Raw genomic sequence first — 18,017 nt, 5'->3', positions numbered from 1 at the left:
ATGACTGAGTGAATCCCTTTCCACACACAGAGCAGGTGAATGGTCTCCCCAGTGTGACTGCGCCGATGTGTCAACAGGTTGGACGACTGAGTGAATCCCTTTCCACAATTGGAGCAGGTGAATGGACTCTCTCCTGTGTGAGTGCGCTGGCGTGTCAGCAGTGTGGATGATTTCGTAAATCCTTTCCATTAGCACTCTTTCCCCTTGGTTTCTGTGGCCATTAGCACCCGGTTTCCCTGGGTTTCTGTGCCTATGACTCATTTTTCATTCTTACTCCACAGTATAAATATTTCCCACTATCTCTGTCTGTTCGCTTTGACAAAGAGTTATCGGACTTGAAACATTAGCTATTTTCTCTCCTTATAGATGATGCCAGACCTGCTGAGATTTTCCAGCATTTTCTCTTTTGCGTGCTGTTAGGTAATTTTGTCATTCTGAATTCTCCCTCTGTGTACCCGAACAGGCGCCGGAATGTGGTGACTAGGGGATTTTCACAGTAACTTAATTGCAGTGTTAATGTAAGCCTACTTGTGACAATAAAGATTAATTTAAAAAAGTGTTGCAAATCTTGCAATAGGCCTGTAGTTTGATTTGTCGGACCAACGAGTCCTGACTCAGGGATAACCAGAGATAAAAGTAGAAAATGCCAGAAATACTAAGGACATTTGGGAGCATCTTTCAATTGAGCAACAGAGTTAAGTACGACGGTCTGTGCACTGATGCAGTGCAGGTCTGATGGAAAGTCATAGTCCTGAATCCTGAACTACGTTGGGTTCTGCACAGACACAATGTTTCTCATGCCACAGACACTACCAGATCTGGTGAAATTCCAGAGTTTTCTGTTCTCATTTCAGATTAACAACAATTTTTTTTCTCTAACTGTGGATGTTTGATCGTATAGAACTTATCAGAAGAGTTTCCTGGTCAGTAGAAAGGACAAAGACAGTATATATTCCCATCAGCTACTTTGTAAAATTATTATTTTTCTCTAGTTTTCAAGATTGACAATTGCTGGTCTGATAAAATTGCTGACACATGGAAATTTCTGAACTGCTTAAAATCAAACAAAGGCTAACAGCTCACGCCTCCTGGAATGTAACACTGTTGGCATCATATAAATGTTCCAGCCAAGTCAACATAACGGTTCAACAAACCAGATGCCTGCCTCAGCCAGCTATGACAGTCAGATATTTGTGACTGCTATTCACCAATCTGGGGCTTATGGTCCAATCACTACCTTCTCCAAAGCACAATAGCTTCAATCAGGGGCCTTATTCGCCGAATCATTCAATGAGAAACAACCTGTCACATGACCGAGGATTGAGCTGTCTGAATTCCTTTAATTATACAGCTTTTGGATCTTTTGTCAGTCTTAATAATAACAATAATCTTTATTAGAGTCACAGGTAGGCTTAGATTCACACTGCAATGAAGTTAGTGTGAAAAGCCCCGAGTCACCACACTACGTTGCCTGTTCGGGTACACTGAGCGAGAATTTAAAATGTCCAATTCACCAACAATTTGAACTCCAACAAGAAGCAAGAATCCAGGCAGCCACTTGTTTCTGTCTACTATTTTCCATCGTACGTGTAGCAGCAGAATGAGCCCATGCCCAAGTTGGTAATAGCCTGTCCCTCATCTACACTGAACTACTGGAACATTCGAACTTGCAGATTCAAGATTAATTTAACTCTATGTATCTTCTCCCATCATGGAAGTCTTCACTTCTGGAAAGGCGGCTCAGTCAGCCAACTACCCTCTGAAGAAATATGACATCAAATTTTTAATCTGGACTGAGAACCTACGTAAAAGCATGTTTTTATTGTGATCTTGCTCTTTTTTCCCTTTATCTCTCTTTTATTGTATGAGAGCAAAAGGGACAGATGTTGCGAAACCCCTTTCCTGTATTTTGTGTGTCTGAAATAAAATAACCATTTTATTTTATTTTATCTTGTTTTTGCTGTGTGAGTTAGAGTCATAGTCATAGAGTTTTACAGCACGGAAAGAGGCCCTTCGGCCCATCATTTCTGCAGCAGCCATCAAGCACCTATCTATTCTAATCCCATTTTCCAAGTCATCATCTAAATGATTCTTAAATGTTGTGAATGTTCCCACCCCTACCAACCTTTCAGGCAGCATGTTCCAGATTCTCACCACCCTCGGCATGAAAATCTTTTCCTCAAATACCCTCTAAACCTCCTGCCGATTTCCTGAAATCTGTATCCCCTCCACTCAGTGGAAAAACTTCTTTCTCTCTATCGTATCTATGTCCTTCATACTTTTGTACATCTCAACAGGTCCCACCTCAGCCTTCTCTGCTCTACGTTATTCATAGAGAATTGGAACACTCCAAAATTAAGTGTTAGGGAAAATATACCACTACTTATAAAGAGGGGAATCAAAAATCAAAATCGTCTTACAGTTTACAGATGGATAGTGAGAGGATAAATCAAGACCATTTAAACGAATTACCCTCCTGCCTGTAACAAGGGTCTGAGATCCCAATGTGAGTTGGAAACTCATGGGTAAAATCGCACCATGAGAAGATTGTTCACCTTCTTAATTGCTACATTTTACTGACAAGATGGGGTTTAAATGTTCTGTGTATGGGAAGAAAAAACATTGTTTGCAACACCTACATACACTCCAGTGAGTTCAGATCTGTCAGTGCTTATTCTGTTGTTAATTACACCAGAGCAGAACTATGGCGACTGCACTTACATTGTCATGTTAATTGACTTAATAATTTCATATCTTGACCCCCTAGCTCCAAGGAAACATAATTTTTGATTCTACTAAATTGTCCCACAATTAATTGCAGGTGTCCCAGCATTCACTGGGCAGTAGAACGTGCTCTCTCCTCAATGCACGAGCATCCCGCGCAGGCGCTACATTGTGTTACGGGAACATGCGCAATGCGGTTTCTAACGGGAGCATGCGCAGTACGCTCTGTTCCTCGTGCTGTTGGAAGGTGCTGAAAAATGTCGAGTGCGGGAGAGTAAATGGAGCCGGTGAGTGGAGAGGAAGAGAGGCGGCAGACTGGGAGGCGAGGCTTCATAAACGTCCAGAAGAGGCCTGAAACCGGAAATAAGAAGCTTCTGATGCCGTGGATGCAGTAATGAGGCGGTGGTAACTGCGGCCCGGGGCCTCCCCATGGAGACGGGACCGAGTTAGCGGCCGCCATTTTATAGGGGGCAGTGTGTAACACGGCGCATGCGCGGTCATACCTGTGTCAGAATCCTGGACCAATGCCCAACATTTGTCAGGGCACCAGACAAGAAACCCAAATACTCTTACAATTTGTAAAACTGCGAGGAAAGGATACTTTACCCCAGGAGTGATGACTGCCCAGTTAGTATCTGTCGTGTTGGGTGTTCCGATGCATAAATGATCCAACACGGCTGTAGATGGTACAACTCTGTTTTATTGTCTTAAACAACGACAACTACTAACTGCTGGTTTGGGTATGTGCTTCACCAGCTAACCTGTGGACCCAGCCCTATCACTATCTTAGTGAGGCACTCAGCACATGGTCTATGTCTGAGTGGCACGCTGTGAGTTCTGTGCTCTGAGCTATCTCCTGGTAGAATGAGCGGGAACTGTGGTGTTCCCTGTTTTATAGTGCGTGTGCTCTCACTGGTGATTGGCTGCGATGTTATGTGTGTGCTGGTTGGTCCAACTACCTGTCCATCAGTGTGTGTGTGATTGCACCATGATATGCTGATGTGGATATCATGACATTCCCCCCTTTCACAAGGACATGTGCCTACATGCTAATAAATAGAAATGTGTACTGAGTGCATCTGAGTATGTGTGTGCAATATTTACAACATGTACATGAGGCTAAACTGTATACAGAGGAAGGTGTCAGGTGCAACAAAGCAACGAGGTTGTACCAATAACAGAACAAATGCAATCAGCAAACGACGAGAGAAAACTTCTTGAACAATGAACGACAAGAAAAGAAACGCATTAACAGTACTGTAAAACAATTCAGTGAGTCCAATGTGCTAACAGGCTCATAAGTCAAGTCTCTCAGGTGAGCGACAAATTCGGTTTGACAGCCTCAAGGGTGGGTCAGGATCCACCGGCTGAGGAATGGGCCTGGCCACAGGCGAAAGAGGAAGAGGCAGAGTGGCAGGAAGCTCCACAAAGTCGACATCAGGGACAACAGGAGGGCGTGGCACCGGTGCATGATCTCGTAGCGAGCGCGGAACCAGACGAAGGGCCCACCGATTACGGCGGCGAATGGAGCCATCAGGCATGCGAACCAGGAAGGAGCGGGAAGCCACGTGGTGGAGAACCTCAGCGGTTGTCGACCAGCCACCCTCCGGTAGGTGTATGCGTACGTTGTCTCCAGGCGCCAGGGCAGGAAGATCAGTCGCCCGAGCGGCATGTGCCACCTTCTGCTGAGCACGCTGTTGTTGCGTCCTTCGCAGTACTGGAGCATGTTCGGGGTCAGGAACATGAATGGATGGCACAGTGGTCCTGAGGGTGCGACCCATCAACAGCTGGTCTGGCGAGAGGCCCGTGGACAATGGGGCCAAGCGATAGGCCAGCAGGGCTAAACAGAAGTCAGATCCGGCATCAGCAGCCTTGCAGAGGAGCTGCTTCACAATGTGGACGCCCTTTTCCGCCTTGCCATTCGACTGAGGATGCAAGGGACTGGACGTCACGTGTGTGAAGTTGTATGAAGTGGCAAAGGAAGACCATTCTTGGCTCGCAAAGCAAGGCCCGTTGTCAGACATGACGGTGAGGGGAATTCCATGGCGAGCAAAGTTTTCTTTGCATGCCCGGATGACAGCTGATGATGTCATGTCGTGCATGCGTATGACCTCCGGATAACTTGAGAAGTCGTCAATCAGAATAATGTAGTCCCTGCCGAGCCCACCTTCGCCCAGGGAGACGTGACCAACTCATGGGGCTGAAGTGTCTCAGGGGGTTGCGCCGGCTGAAACCTTTGGCATGTGGGGCAGTTGAGCACCATGTTGGCGATGTCGTCGCTGATGCCCGGCCAGTACACAGCCTTTCGGGCCCTCCGCCTGCACTTTTCAACTCCGAGATGGCCTTCGGCAGTTGTTCGAGGACAAGCCGGTGCATGCTGTGTGGGATCATGATCGGGTCCAACTTCAAGAGGACACCATCAATAACGGCCAAGTCGTCCCGGACATTGTAAAATTGTGGGCACTGCCCCTTGAGCCACCCTTCCGTCATGTGGCGAATTACACGCTGTAGAAGGGGGTCAGCCACAGTCTCACGGCGAATGTGGGCCAGACGTGCGTCAGTGGCCGGCAGATTGGCCGATGTGAAGGCTACTTGTGCGTCGACCTGACAAACGAACCCCTCCGAGTCGGGTGGTGTGTTAACCGCCCTGGACAGAGCATCTGCGATGATGAGATCCTTCCCAGTGGTGTATACAAGTTGGATGTCGTACCCCCAGAGCTTGAGCAGAATGCGCTGGAGGTGAGAGGTCATATCATTGAGGTCCCTCTGAATGATGCCGACCAGGGGGCGATGGTCGGTCTCCACAGTGAAATGCGGAAGACCATATACATAATCGTGAAATTTGTTGATGCCAGTCAACAGGCCTAGGCACTCCTTCTCAATCTGCGCATGGCGCTGTTCTGTGGGGGTCATGGCCCGCAACGCATAGGCGACCGGGGCCCATGGTGTAGTATCCCGTTGCAGGAGTACCGCCCCAATGCCAGACTGGCTGGCGTCAGTTGAGATCTTTGTTTCCCGTGTGGTATCGAAAAACGCCAGTACCGGGGGCGGTGGTGAGCTGGACCTTGAGCTCCTCCCATTCATTCTGGTGTGCGGGCAGCCACTGGAATTCCGTTGTCTTTTTGACCAGGTGGCGAAGAGCAGTCGTGTGCAAAGCAAGGTTAGGAATGAACTTCCCCAGGAAGTTGACCATCCCGAGAAAGCGCAGCACTGCCTTCTTGTCTGACGGCTGCTGCGATGGCTGCCACTTTGTCGGCATCTGGCTGCACACCCGACCGGGAGATGTGGTCCCCCAAAAATTTTAGCTCAGTCTGGCCAAAAGAGCACTTGGCTCGGTTGAGGCGCAGGCCCTGATCTCGTATCCGTGCAAAGACACGCTGGAGACGGCTGATGTGCTCCTGTGGTGTGGTGGACCAGATGATAACGTTGTCTACGTAGACGCGAACCCCTTCGATGCCCTCCATCATCTGTTCCATAATGCGGTGGAACACCTCGGAGGCCGAGATGATGCCGTTACGGCATCCTATTGTAGCAGTATCTGCCAAATGGAGTGTTGAAAGTGCACAGCTTCCTGCTGGACTGATCCAATTGAATCTGCCAAAAACCCTTTGAGGCATCAAGTTTGGTGAATATTTTTGCCCGAGCCATTTCACTCGTGATTTCTTCTCGTTTGGGTATGGGGTAGTGTTCCCTCATAATGTTGTTATTCAAATCTTTTGGTTCGATACAGATCCGGAGCTCGCCGGAGGGCTTCTTGACGCACACCATGGAGCTGACCCATGGCGTTGGCTCCGTGACCCGGGAAAGCACTCCTTGGTCCTGCAGGTCCTACAGCTGCTGCTTGAGGCGGTCCTTGAGTGGTGCTGGGCACCTCCGAAGTGTGTGAATGACCGGGGTGGCGTGCGGTTTGAGCCGTATTCTGTACGTGTAGGGCAGTGTGCCCATGCCCTCGAAAACCTCATGGTTGTGCGCGAGGAGTGGGTGGAGCTGCGCCCTAAAGTCTGCATCCGGGAAATCGGATGTGCCTTCTGGAGACAGAGTGTGTACCCGCTGAACAAGGTGCAGGATCTTGCACGCCTGTGTGCCTGATGCAGAGTCCTTCGAGGATCCAACGATTTCAAATGATAATGTGGCTTTGTGTGAGTTGTGTGTAACCTCGAGCTGGCAGGACCCCGTGGCCGGGATGACGTTTCCATTGTAGTCAACCAGCTGACAGTGGAATGGCAGAATCGGTGGTTTGACCTTCAGGGTCTGGAAGGCTGACCACGCGGGGAGTTTAGCGGAGGCACCAGTGTCCAGGTGAAATGTGATGTGTGATCGGTTGACTGTTAGGGTGGCACACCACTCATTGCCCGGATCAATGCTGTGCACTGGCAGCGGCTGGTGGTTCCGACTTGGGGACATCCGGTTCTTGTGGATTACCGCAACGCGGAAGGGCCCCCTGTCTTCGGTATCGCTGGTCTGCATACTATCAGGATATGACTCAGTGTAGGGGGGCTGAATCATCCGCACGTCCCTGCAAGGCTGGCGGAATTGTTGGGAGTTGGCAGGTTGAGCTGCTCGACAGCAGGCAGCGTAGTGGCCCATCCTGCCACAGCAGAGGCATTGTCGCGCTTTGGCCAGACATTGCCACTTTAAGTGGGCGGAGCCACAGTTGCCGCACGTTGTGACATCATGGCGTTCATTGCGTCACTGCGCATGCACGGTGCGGTCCTGCATAGAGAGCACCTGCACATCACGTCCCTCTGCGTCATGTCCCCTCTTTTGGCACATACAAGCGCGGGAGGCCTCGGAAAGCGTGCGAAATGGCTGCCCTCGTCGGGGCCGCGGGCCGGGCGGAACTCGATCGACTGGACCTGCTCCACCTCGTAGGACCGGTGCCGGGCCGTTTCGGCCGCCTGGATTTGGGAGTACCGGCTGGTCGCGATCTCATGGCGGTCACAGGTCTCGATGGCAGTCGCTAGGGTGAGGCGCTTTATTTTAAGGCGCTGCTGGCGTAGGGTGTCCGAGATGACCCCAAAAACTATCTGATCCCGTATCATGGAGTCGGAGGTGGCCTCATAGCTGCAGGACTGCGCGAGGATACGGAGGTGTGTCAAGTAAGATTGGAAAGGCTGCTGCTGGAAGAGGTACCTCTCGGAGCTCTCATTGACTTCCACGCTGAAGTGTTCCTCGAACTTCAGAAGTACCGTCTTATATTTTGTCTTGTCCTCGCCTTCTGCGAATGCCAGGGAGTTGTAGATGTGGATGGCGTGTTGCCCCGCCATGGAGAGGAGGAGGACGATCTTCCTGGTGTCCGATGCATTCTCCCTGTCTATGGCTTCTAGGAAGAGCTGGAAGCGCTGTTTAAACAGCTTCCAGTTGACGCCAAGATTTCCAGCGATTCGGAGCGGCTGCAGCGGGCTGATGTTTTCCATGGAGCAGGATGGCGGATTTCTGAAAGGGTGCAGGTAGGTCTCACAGTCGCTGGTTAGCTTCCACTACTGGTATCATGTCGTGTTGGGTGTTCCGATCCACAAATGATCCAACACGGCTGTAGATGGTACAACTCTGTTTTATTGTCTTAAACAATGACAACTACTAACTGCTGGTTTGGGTATGTGCTTCACCAGCTAACCTGTGGACCCAGCCCTATCAATATCTTAGTGAGGCACTCAGCACATGGTCTATGTCTGAGTGGCACGCTGTGAGCTCTGTGCTATCTCCTGGTAGAATGAGCGGGAACTGTGGTGTTCCCTGTTTTATAGTGCGTGTGCTCTCACTGGTGATTGGCTGCGATATGTGTGTGCTGGTTGGTCCAACTACCTGTCCATCAGTGTGTGTGTGATTGCACCATGATATGCTGATGTGGATATCATGACAGTATATTTTATGTTATAACAAACTTTAATTTAAACACAGAACTAACCACACTTAACATGAAAGAAAATAGCTTTCCAATTATCAGTTAAACAGTTCTTACAGGCGGCACATTGGCACAGTGGTTAGCACTGCTGCCTTACGGCGCTGAGGACCCGGGTTTGATCCTGGCCCCTGTACGTGTGAAGTTTGTACATTCTGCATGGGTCTCACCCCCACAACCCACAGATGTGCAGGGTATGTGAATTGGCCGCACTAAATTGCCCCTTAAAAAATGACGGTCTTCCGAGATTCCAGTTTGTGTTTCAGTGTCTCCCCATCTTTATTCCGCGGTCCTTCTTTAAACTGGTCAATAAGGTGATCACAGGCTTTGTATGGGCGGGTAAGACCCTGCGAGTAAAAAAGGGGATGCTGGAGCGGGGGTGGGCTGGCGCTGCCGAACTTTAGTAATTATTGGACGACGAATATAGTCATGATTAGGAAGTGGGTGGTGGGGAGAGGGTCGGTATCAGAGCGAGTAGAAAAAAATAATTGGGTACTCCAAATTTAAATAAAAGTTCTTAAAACAGAAGGAAAAACCTAAACTTAAGCCTTACACCTTCACTAACTCCAAGTAAGCAACACCAATATCAAATACTTCTGTCTTGTCAGAAGCTCCTGCTCATCTTTACAGCATCTGGCAAAACTGCTGTTCAACTTAAAATTCCGAGCAGACTGCAACCGTTCTGAAACTGCATAACTACAGACACACCTGGCTCCTCCCATTAATTGCATTATCTGTATCCGACTATGTTCCATGACCTTGTCTAGCATGGACAAAAAACACACCCCAATATATTATCGGCACTCCAGGGAATCTCTAGAAATCATAACAATGTTACATTAGGCATCTCTATGAAAACACGTAAATGGTTAGAATGAATAATGACTTCACAACTTCTTAATTGCAGCTTTAGCAGACACACAGTCTGGACCTTAACCAAGGTCATTTAATAATATTACTGCAACAAGTAAAAACCCAGGCTTTTAAAAACCTTACTGCACCAGATATAAAATACAATATATATACCAATTTCTTACATTGATCACACATGTAAGCAGGAGGAGAGAATGTTATGAATTTCTATCCTGGACTGACCATGATGGATTTTGGAAATATCTTTTATCGGGATTGGAAGGGGAGGATTTATACACAGCAAACTCAAACTAGGTGAAATGTTTGTTTTTTCTCAATTTCTCTCCTGGACTGACAATGATGGATTTTGTTAAAATTATTTTACATATTTTTAGATGCAGCATATTGACAGATGGGAAACTCAAACCAAACATCACTCAGTTGAGTCAAGTCACTCATTCATCAGGACCTGAATATCTTCAGCCTTTGATTGTGGAAGCTATAATTAACTGGGGAAAACCAACATTAGTGGTGTAAGAATGGACCTGACCCTGGTAAATTGGAGTCAAAAGGTGGCAGGGGAAACTGTAACTGAGCAATGGGCTGCCGATAAAGAAGAGTTCAATCAGAGTAAAGGAATATCTGACGAAGGAGATAGAGATACAGATAAGAAGAAAAGTGTGCTTATTAGGATCAGCAATGGCGAACAATCAAGAGTGTGGGATAGATGATGGAAAACATTCAAAACGTGCATGGGAGAGCGGGGATTTGATAAAGTTATGGAAAATATTAAGAGGGATTGATAAACGTAGGCCAAATGTTCCCCCATGTGGGGCAATCTAGAACGAGAGGTCACAGATATAGGTTGAGAGGCGGTAAATTTAAAACTGAGATGAGGAGGAAATACTTCTCGCAGTGGGTGGTGAATTTGCAGTGCGGTGGAGTCTGAGTCATTAAATGGTTTCAATTTTAATTTATGGGATCTTAACCTGTCGAACTACGCCAAGTTTGGGGGAAGCTTAGTTGATGAATCAAGTCCTGGCGCAATACGACAAGTTGTAAGATTTGTAATATTTGTAGACTATGTCAAGTTGTTCGATTCCTTGTATTATTCGACTGTGTATAGTTGAAGGAATTTATATCATCTCTGCTATTCGGTTATCAGTAGCACTTTGCGAATACTGGAACTCAGCAGACATTTGTAGTATAAACTTCTCAGGTGCCAAAAAAGAATTGTTTTATTTGTAGTCGCTTGATTACAATTTGAAAGTCATTTAAAAGGCAATTCGTAGACAATTCGAAGCTTTCAGAGAATTACAGACATTATCTTTCTTTGCTTAGGCAGACAGCTCGAAAGTAACTTTTAAAAGGTCAAAGTCTGGCAATGAAACATGAAGAGAGAGAGAGAAAGCTAATCTTCAGCTAAACTCAAACTCAAAGTCAAAAGTGGACTAACATCACTGACACAGACTGTTAGACTGACAGAACCCCCAAAGACAAAACTAAAATGGCGGGGGGAAACTTTTCAGTTATACACTTTCATATCTGTCTTAAGTCATCTAATTACACCCCAATATAATCCTAATTGGTTTGGGTTAGACTCAAACACATTTGATTTGATGGCAAGCCGTCCATCTTCAATGTGCAACATCAGCTTTTTAATTGTTTCATGTCTACATGTTATGGAATGTGATATTTTGCTAATCTTTTAGCTGGCTTGGCTAATGTAACAATTGAGACTTCATATCGAGAATATATATATGATTCAATGCTCTTACAAACTGCATTGGACTCTTGCCACCTAGTTGCCATGGAACTCAGTCCTTGGTCTTGACAATTAGCACAAGCAGTGTCGATTTGTCTTGCAACTGTGCTGCTATAATCTTGTAATGGAATTTTATGCTGTTTCATGTATCATATTGAAGTCCGGAATTTATGTGTGCTGAAATTCTCATTTTAAAAAATGAGTACTTAAACAGCTATCTTTTACCTATACTAGTTGTATTTGAAATACCTGGCTTCTACAGGGAGATAGGTACATTTCTGATTTTTAAAAAATGGTTAAAAGGATATGGAGAACAGAAAGGGAGCTGGATTTGAAGCCAAGAAGAGATCAGCCATGATCTTATTGAATGGAGGAGCAGGCTCGAATGGCTGAATTGCCTACTACTGCTCCTTAATCCTATGTGCCCATGTAGATGTCCCGAACCCTGGCACCGGGAAGGCAACACAGCCAAAGGGACTCTCGATCCTCCTTGTAAAACATGAGCTTGAGTTGTAGAATTTCTTAAAGGATCCTGAAAGAATTATCCAACTTTATTTGGATTTCAGCCCAGGGATGAGGGAGAGTGTGTGGGACGGGGATTTACAGATTTGGGGGAATAAGAGATGAAAAATGTTTCAGAGAAACTAGAATTGTCTGTTCAGAATTTCTATTCTGCATTTAAAGTAATGATTTTGTAAACTCATTTTACAGGGGGTTAGACTTGCGGATGGTTCACTTGAATCAAACATTACATCAAGATCTGACAGTCACTCGAGTCATCAGGACCTGAATATTATCCACCTTTGAATGTGGAATGAGAGTTTGTCTGTTCGGTCTGTGGATAAAGATTTAAAACATCAGTGTCTGGAACAATTTTGAGACACACACATTCTCGAGTGAAAGTGTTCCAGTGAACTAACAAGAGAAAGAGTTTTGACCAGTTACACATTCCGAAAGAACCATTCACAGTTGGGAGAAACTGTACACGTGTTCTGTGTGTGGACGAGGCTGCAATTGATCATCCAACCTGGAGAGACACAAGAACACCGTCACCAAGGAGAAACCATGGAAATGTGGCGATTGTGGGAAGGGATTCATTTCTCCATCCCTGCTGGAAATTCATCGGCGAATTCACACCGGAGAGAGGCCATTCAACTGCTCTGAATGTGGGAAGGGAGTTACTCAATTATCAAACCTTCTGATACACCAGCGCATTCACACTGGCGAGAGGCCTTTCACCTGCTCCGTGTGCGGGAAGGGATTCATCAGTTCATCCAACCTTGGGACCCACCAACGGGTTCACACTGGGGAGAGACCATTCACCTGCTCTATTTGTGGGAAAGGATTCTCTCAGTCACCAGTTCTGCTGACACACCAACTTGTTCACAGTGATCAGAGACTGTTTAAATGTTCTGACTGTGAGAAGAGCTTTAAAAGCTCAACAAATCTGTTGAAACACCAACACATTCATACAGGGGAGAGACCATTTATCTGCTCCGTGTGTGGGAAAGGATTCAGTCAGGCATCTAACCTTCTCAGGCACCAGCGGGTTCACACTGTGAAGACACCTTTCATCTGCTCCGTGTGTGGGAAGGCATTCACTTTTTCATCCAACCTGCATAGACACCAACAGTTTCACTTATGACTACAGGGGTTGGATTGTTGCTGCTGCTGTTTATGTCGTCCAGAACTGAACCATGTTCATTCTGATAGTTGGGTTGGTTTTTAGTTACCAGCGGAGGTGGGAACGGGCGCTGGTGTGATGTGAAAATTACTTTCCTGGTCAGTGACACAGGATCTGCAGCCTCTGAGACCGTTTGTAATTTTCAAAAGGCTGGAAGAGAGGAGGGAATGAGAAACCTGCTCATTCCAATAAATAGCAATTTAAGCTCATCGATGAACTTGTTATGGAGCCTGTCTGGAACAAAATGGGATTGTCAATCTGTTCTTTGCATGAAGTTAGACAGTGTGGTGCATGTTAGTGCACTGCTGTCAGGGTCACTGTGGGTCAAAACATGGTTTGTTTTCATGTGATTTTCTGTGAAATTTGAGAGATAAACTAGCACAGATCTGAGTGTTGCACCTAGATTTGATGTCTATGGTCACATAGTGCGGTCTTTATTCACCTGGCCCTTTCATGAGCTGCCTGCTTCCCTCGGCAAAACAGCAGTCCCCAAAATGGCTGCTGCCTGCATTTGGTGTTGGAGGTGAGCTCAGCTTTTGCTGAATCATTGACAATTTACATTTAACCTGGTGTCACGAGAATGATGCCGTTCAATTGCAGGGTTCAAACCTGGAATCCATCCAGTATCAGGTTCCCTGACACCACTCTTGGACTCTTGGAGCTGATTTCTGTTGACGTTAGTGACCCCTATAATGGGGCTGGAGTTTAATATTCTAGATGTTAATATTAAATGTGAAGTAAATCAGTTTGGTGTCAAACTCACACTGTGTCAAGTATTTGTTTCCTCCAAGGTAAAAAGAGACTAATTGAAATCCCGTTCTCGACTGTTCCACTTCTGGGTCATATCTCCTTTGTCAAAGAAAGATTTGTATTTTTGTCGAGCCTTTCATGAACTCAAGATGTCCTGGCATTTTACAGCCAATTTAATTCCCTTGAAGTGCAGTTAATGTTGTAATGTAGGAAATACAGCAGCTAATTTGTGCACAGCAAGATCTCATAAGACTGCAACACGCTCAGACCCAGTGTGTTAGCTTCGTTAAAAAGGCATTGGAGTATAAGAGTCCACTACAGTTAAACATGGCAGTGCTGAGGCCTCAGCTGGAGTACTGTGCACAGGTTTTGTCTCCTTACCCAGGGAAGGACATACTTACTGAGGGGTTGTTGAGGATCGGTTCACTGGACTGGTTCCTGGAGTAAGCGCATTGTCCCATGAGGAGAAATTGAGTTGACTTGGCCATTATTGAGTGGAGATGGTTAGGTTCTGTCTAGTAGGAGATGGTCATTGCCTGGCACTTAAACCAAGATTTTGATCATCGTTAATATTATCATTTCAGTTCAGCATCTAATTCTGAGTGGACTTTAGGAGTCCTTGTATGTTCACCTTAAGACATAGGAGCAGAATTAGGCCACTTGGCCCATCGAGCCCACTCCGCCATTCAATCATGGCTGATATTTTTCTCATCCCCATTCTCCTGCCTTCTCTCCATAACCCCTGATCCCCTTATTAATCAAGAACCTATCTATCTCTGTCTTAAAGACACTCAGTGAATTGGCCTCCACAGTCTTCTGCGGCAAAGAGTTCCGCAGATTCACCACCCTCTGGCTGAAAAAATTCCTCCTCATCTCTGTTTTAAAGGATCGTTCCTTTAATCTGAGATGGTGTCCTCTGGTTCTAGTTTTTCCTACAATGGAAACACCCTCTCCACGTCCACTCTATCCAGGCCTCGCAGTATCTTGTACGTTTCAATAAGATCCCCACTCATCCTTCTAAACTCCAACGAGTACAGACCCAGAGTCCTCAAACGTTCCTCATGCGACAAGTTCTTCAGTCCAGGGATCATTCTTGTGAACCTCTGGACCCTTTCCAAGGCTAGCACATCTTCCTTAGATATGGGGCCCAAAACTGCTCACAATACTCCAAATGGGGTCTGACCACAGCCTCAGAAGTACATCCCAGATCACAGTGCCATATAGTGCCATATAGGTTTTTCTAACTGGCATCAATAGTCTACCATTAGTAAATTGATCTTTTAAATAATGCTGCTGTCTTATAAAATTGAATGTTGTTAGTGCATTCGCACACTATAACCATTTTGTATTTAACATACATTAATTCATATTGCATTATGGGCTTGAAAACAACACTTTTTTTGTAGCACATGTTCTTGCAAAAGGAATTAGTTATAGTGTGGGATCACCAAAATACAACTAACACCAATGGGTGGACAATGCAATAGTTAGAATTGGAATGCCAGTTCTCAATTCTGGATTTGAGACAAGAATATATTTTTATAACTCAGTGTAGGATATATCTGAAGCTCAAGAATATTAAACGCAACGTAATGTACATTTATAAAACAACTAGTGATGCCACTGATGAGTTTGATTTTGAGAACTTCTGCAGGCAGATATGTTTTACCTTTTGAAGTGGATTTAACATAAGGAACCATTCAAGAAATTGACATTTCTATCATCGCATTTAGTCTGGATAGAGCTTAGGTATTCAAAGTGTTATACACAGAATTATTAAAAAAGATCTATGTACAGTAAGACCTGATGAGAACAAAAATGCGCTGATATGTATTTTAACTAAGGTTATATCAAGTGCAGTATGTTGAATAAAGTCATTACATCTGTATGTTGCATGTTAGTTCACAAATCCTGATATTCACTCCTCCACGTTTGAGGACTCTGGGTCTGTACTCTTTGGAGTTTAGAAGGAAGAGCGGGGATCTTATTGAGACTTACAGGATACTGCGAGGCCAAGATAGAGTGGACATGGAGAGGATGTTACCACAAGTAGGGAAAACTAGAACCAGAGGGCACAATCTCAGACTAAAGGGACAATCCTTTAAAACACAGATGAGGAGATATTTCTTCAGAGGGTGGTGAATCTGTGGAACTCTTTGCCGCAGAAGGCTGTGGAGGCCAAATCACTGAGTGTCTTTAAGACAGGTATAGATAGGTTCTTGATTAATAAAGGGATGAGAAACATGTCAGCCATGATTGAATGGCAGCAGACTCGATGGGCCGAATGGCCTAATTCTGCTTCTATGTCTTATGGTCTATTGGTTACAAATTACAGTTAAACCTGGGCACATAGTCCTTTCCAGACATGTCTGAATGTAATCAGTTATCCAACAGTTCAGCAACAATCGAGAGAGAGATTTCACAGAACAAGTAACATCCAGTGATTCACTGTATATCAGCACTAATGGACCAGAGTCTGAGAAATCGGTGAGTTTACTTTCAGAGTAATTCCTTCAATATCTGAGAAGCTAATAGCTTTGAACAGCCCATCTACCAAATAGCTCGAGCCTACTTGTGATTATAAATACTCAAGAGCTCACACAGCTGCAATCTCGAGTTACAGAACAGATTCTGCTCCTGTCAATGGAGAGCTGCAGGATTGGACTGTGATCTGTTTACTGCTCATCTTCGGTTCAGCGCAGTCTCTGACTAATTTGCATTTAATAGGGTTTGCAGACATAATGCTTTATCCACACATGATGTGATGTGATGGGGTCCCTGCTCAGTCTAAACTGGGCAACTGACATTAGAGATCAACCCCAAATGTCAGAATAAACATGATTCAGTCCAGGATGTGATTAACAGCAGCAATTCCTGCAAAATCATTTGTGAACTCGCTGGTGTCTCCAGGTGGGACCAGTGAATGAATCCATTTCGACACATAGCAAGTGAACAGTTTCCCCCGTGTGAATTTGTCAGTGTATCAGCAGATTGAATGACTGAGTGAATCCCTTGCCACACTTGGAGCAGGTGAACGGCCTCTCCCCAGTGTGAGTGCGCTGGTGTGCAGTGAGATGAGATGATCGTCTGAACCCAGTCCCGCAGTGAGAGCACCTGAACGGTCTCTCATCACTGTGAACACGTCGATGGTATTGCAGATCTACAGAACCTTTGAAGCATTTCCCAGTCTGGACATTTAAAAGGTCTCTCGTCAGTGTGAATTCGTTGGTGTGTCAGAAGGTGGGGTGATGTCCTGAACCTCTCCCCACACTGTGAGCAGCTGAATGGTGCGTACCCGGTGTGAATGCGCTGGTGCTCCCTCAGTGGGTTTTAAAGCTCTTCTCATAGTCGGAGCATTTAAACTCTCTCGCGGTGTGAACTTGCTGGTGTGTCAGCAGGTGGGTTGAGAGAGTGAATCTGTTCCACACAGTAATCAGGTGAACGGCCTCTCCCAGTGTGTCTGCATCAATGTGTTTCCAGCTCAGACGGGGATCTGAATCCCTTTCCACAGTCCCCACATTTTCCCTGGTATTAACAGTGTTTTTTGCTGCCATGCGTAAAGGTCGATGGTATCCGGGTCCTGATGAACAGGGCAACTCTGGCAGATTTTCATGTGATGTTTGGTTTGACTTTCCCCGAGTGTAAATCCTTCCAAAACCTAGTAAAACTATTTGTACAAACAAGGGACATTTAAAGAGAGCCCACCAAAACACAAAAGCAGGTTGTGAAATTGAGCTGAATGAATCTGGTCATTTGTGGGGCCAGTACTGGGAAAAAGTGACCATGAAAACTGCTGGATTGTTATAAAAAGCCACTGGTCACTAATGTCCTTCAGGGAAGGGAATCTGCCACCCGGTCTGTGCCTGCACAAGAGTCTGGCTTCTATGGGAGACAGAAATCTTATTGGAGGGATTCAAACATTGAGTTCGGGAAAGATGGGTATGGATTTGGGAGGTAAGACAGAATCTGGAGCAGAAATGGTGCATAGAGATGGAGCGGTTGTTTGCAAGGACAGTTGGGTGAAAAGTTGTTTTCATTGAGGAGAGGTGATGATGGCAGATTGGAAGGAAAGAGGTTCAGTCCCTGAAGAGAGAGAACTGTGAACAAAGTCAGTGAACTTGGGGAGTTTGGATTGTCAGTACTTTAATGGGAATAGGGCCACTGGAGCAGGAGTGGGTCCAATGGATAAGGTGAATCCTGATAGGGCATGCGGGGAGATGGGAGTGAAACGAGAGAAAGATGTGGGTTCAGGGCTCAGGAAAGGGGAAACTTTAGAGACAGTTTGGCCCAGTGAGCTAGTGGAAGGAGGGAAGGGACAGAGATAACTGATCAGATTGTCT

This window comes from Scyliorhinus torazame, chromosome 5, assembly GCF_047496885.1.
Source record: "Scyliorhinus torazame isolate Kashiwa2021f chromosome 5, sScyTor2.1, whole genome shotgun sequence".
Lineage (NCBI taxonomy): Eukaryota > Metazoa > Chordata > Chondrichthyes > Carcharhiniformes > Scyliorhinidae > Scyliorhinus > Scyliorhinus torazame.
This window is presented reverse-complemented; position numbering follows the sequence as displayed.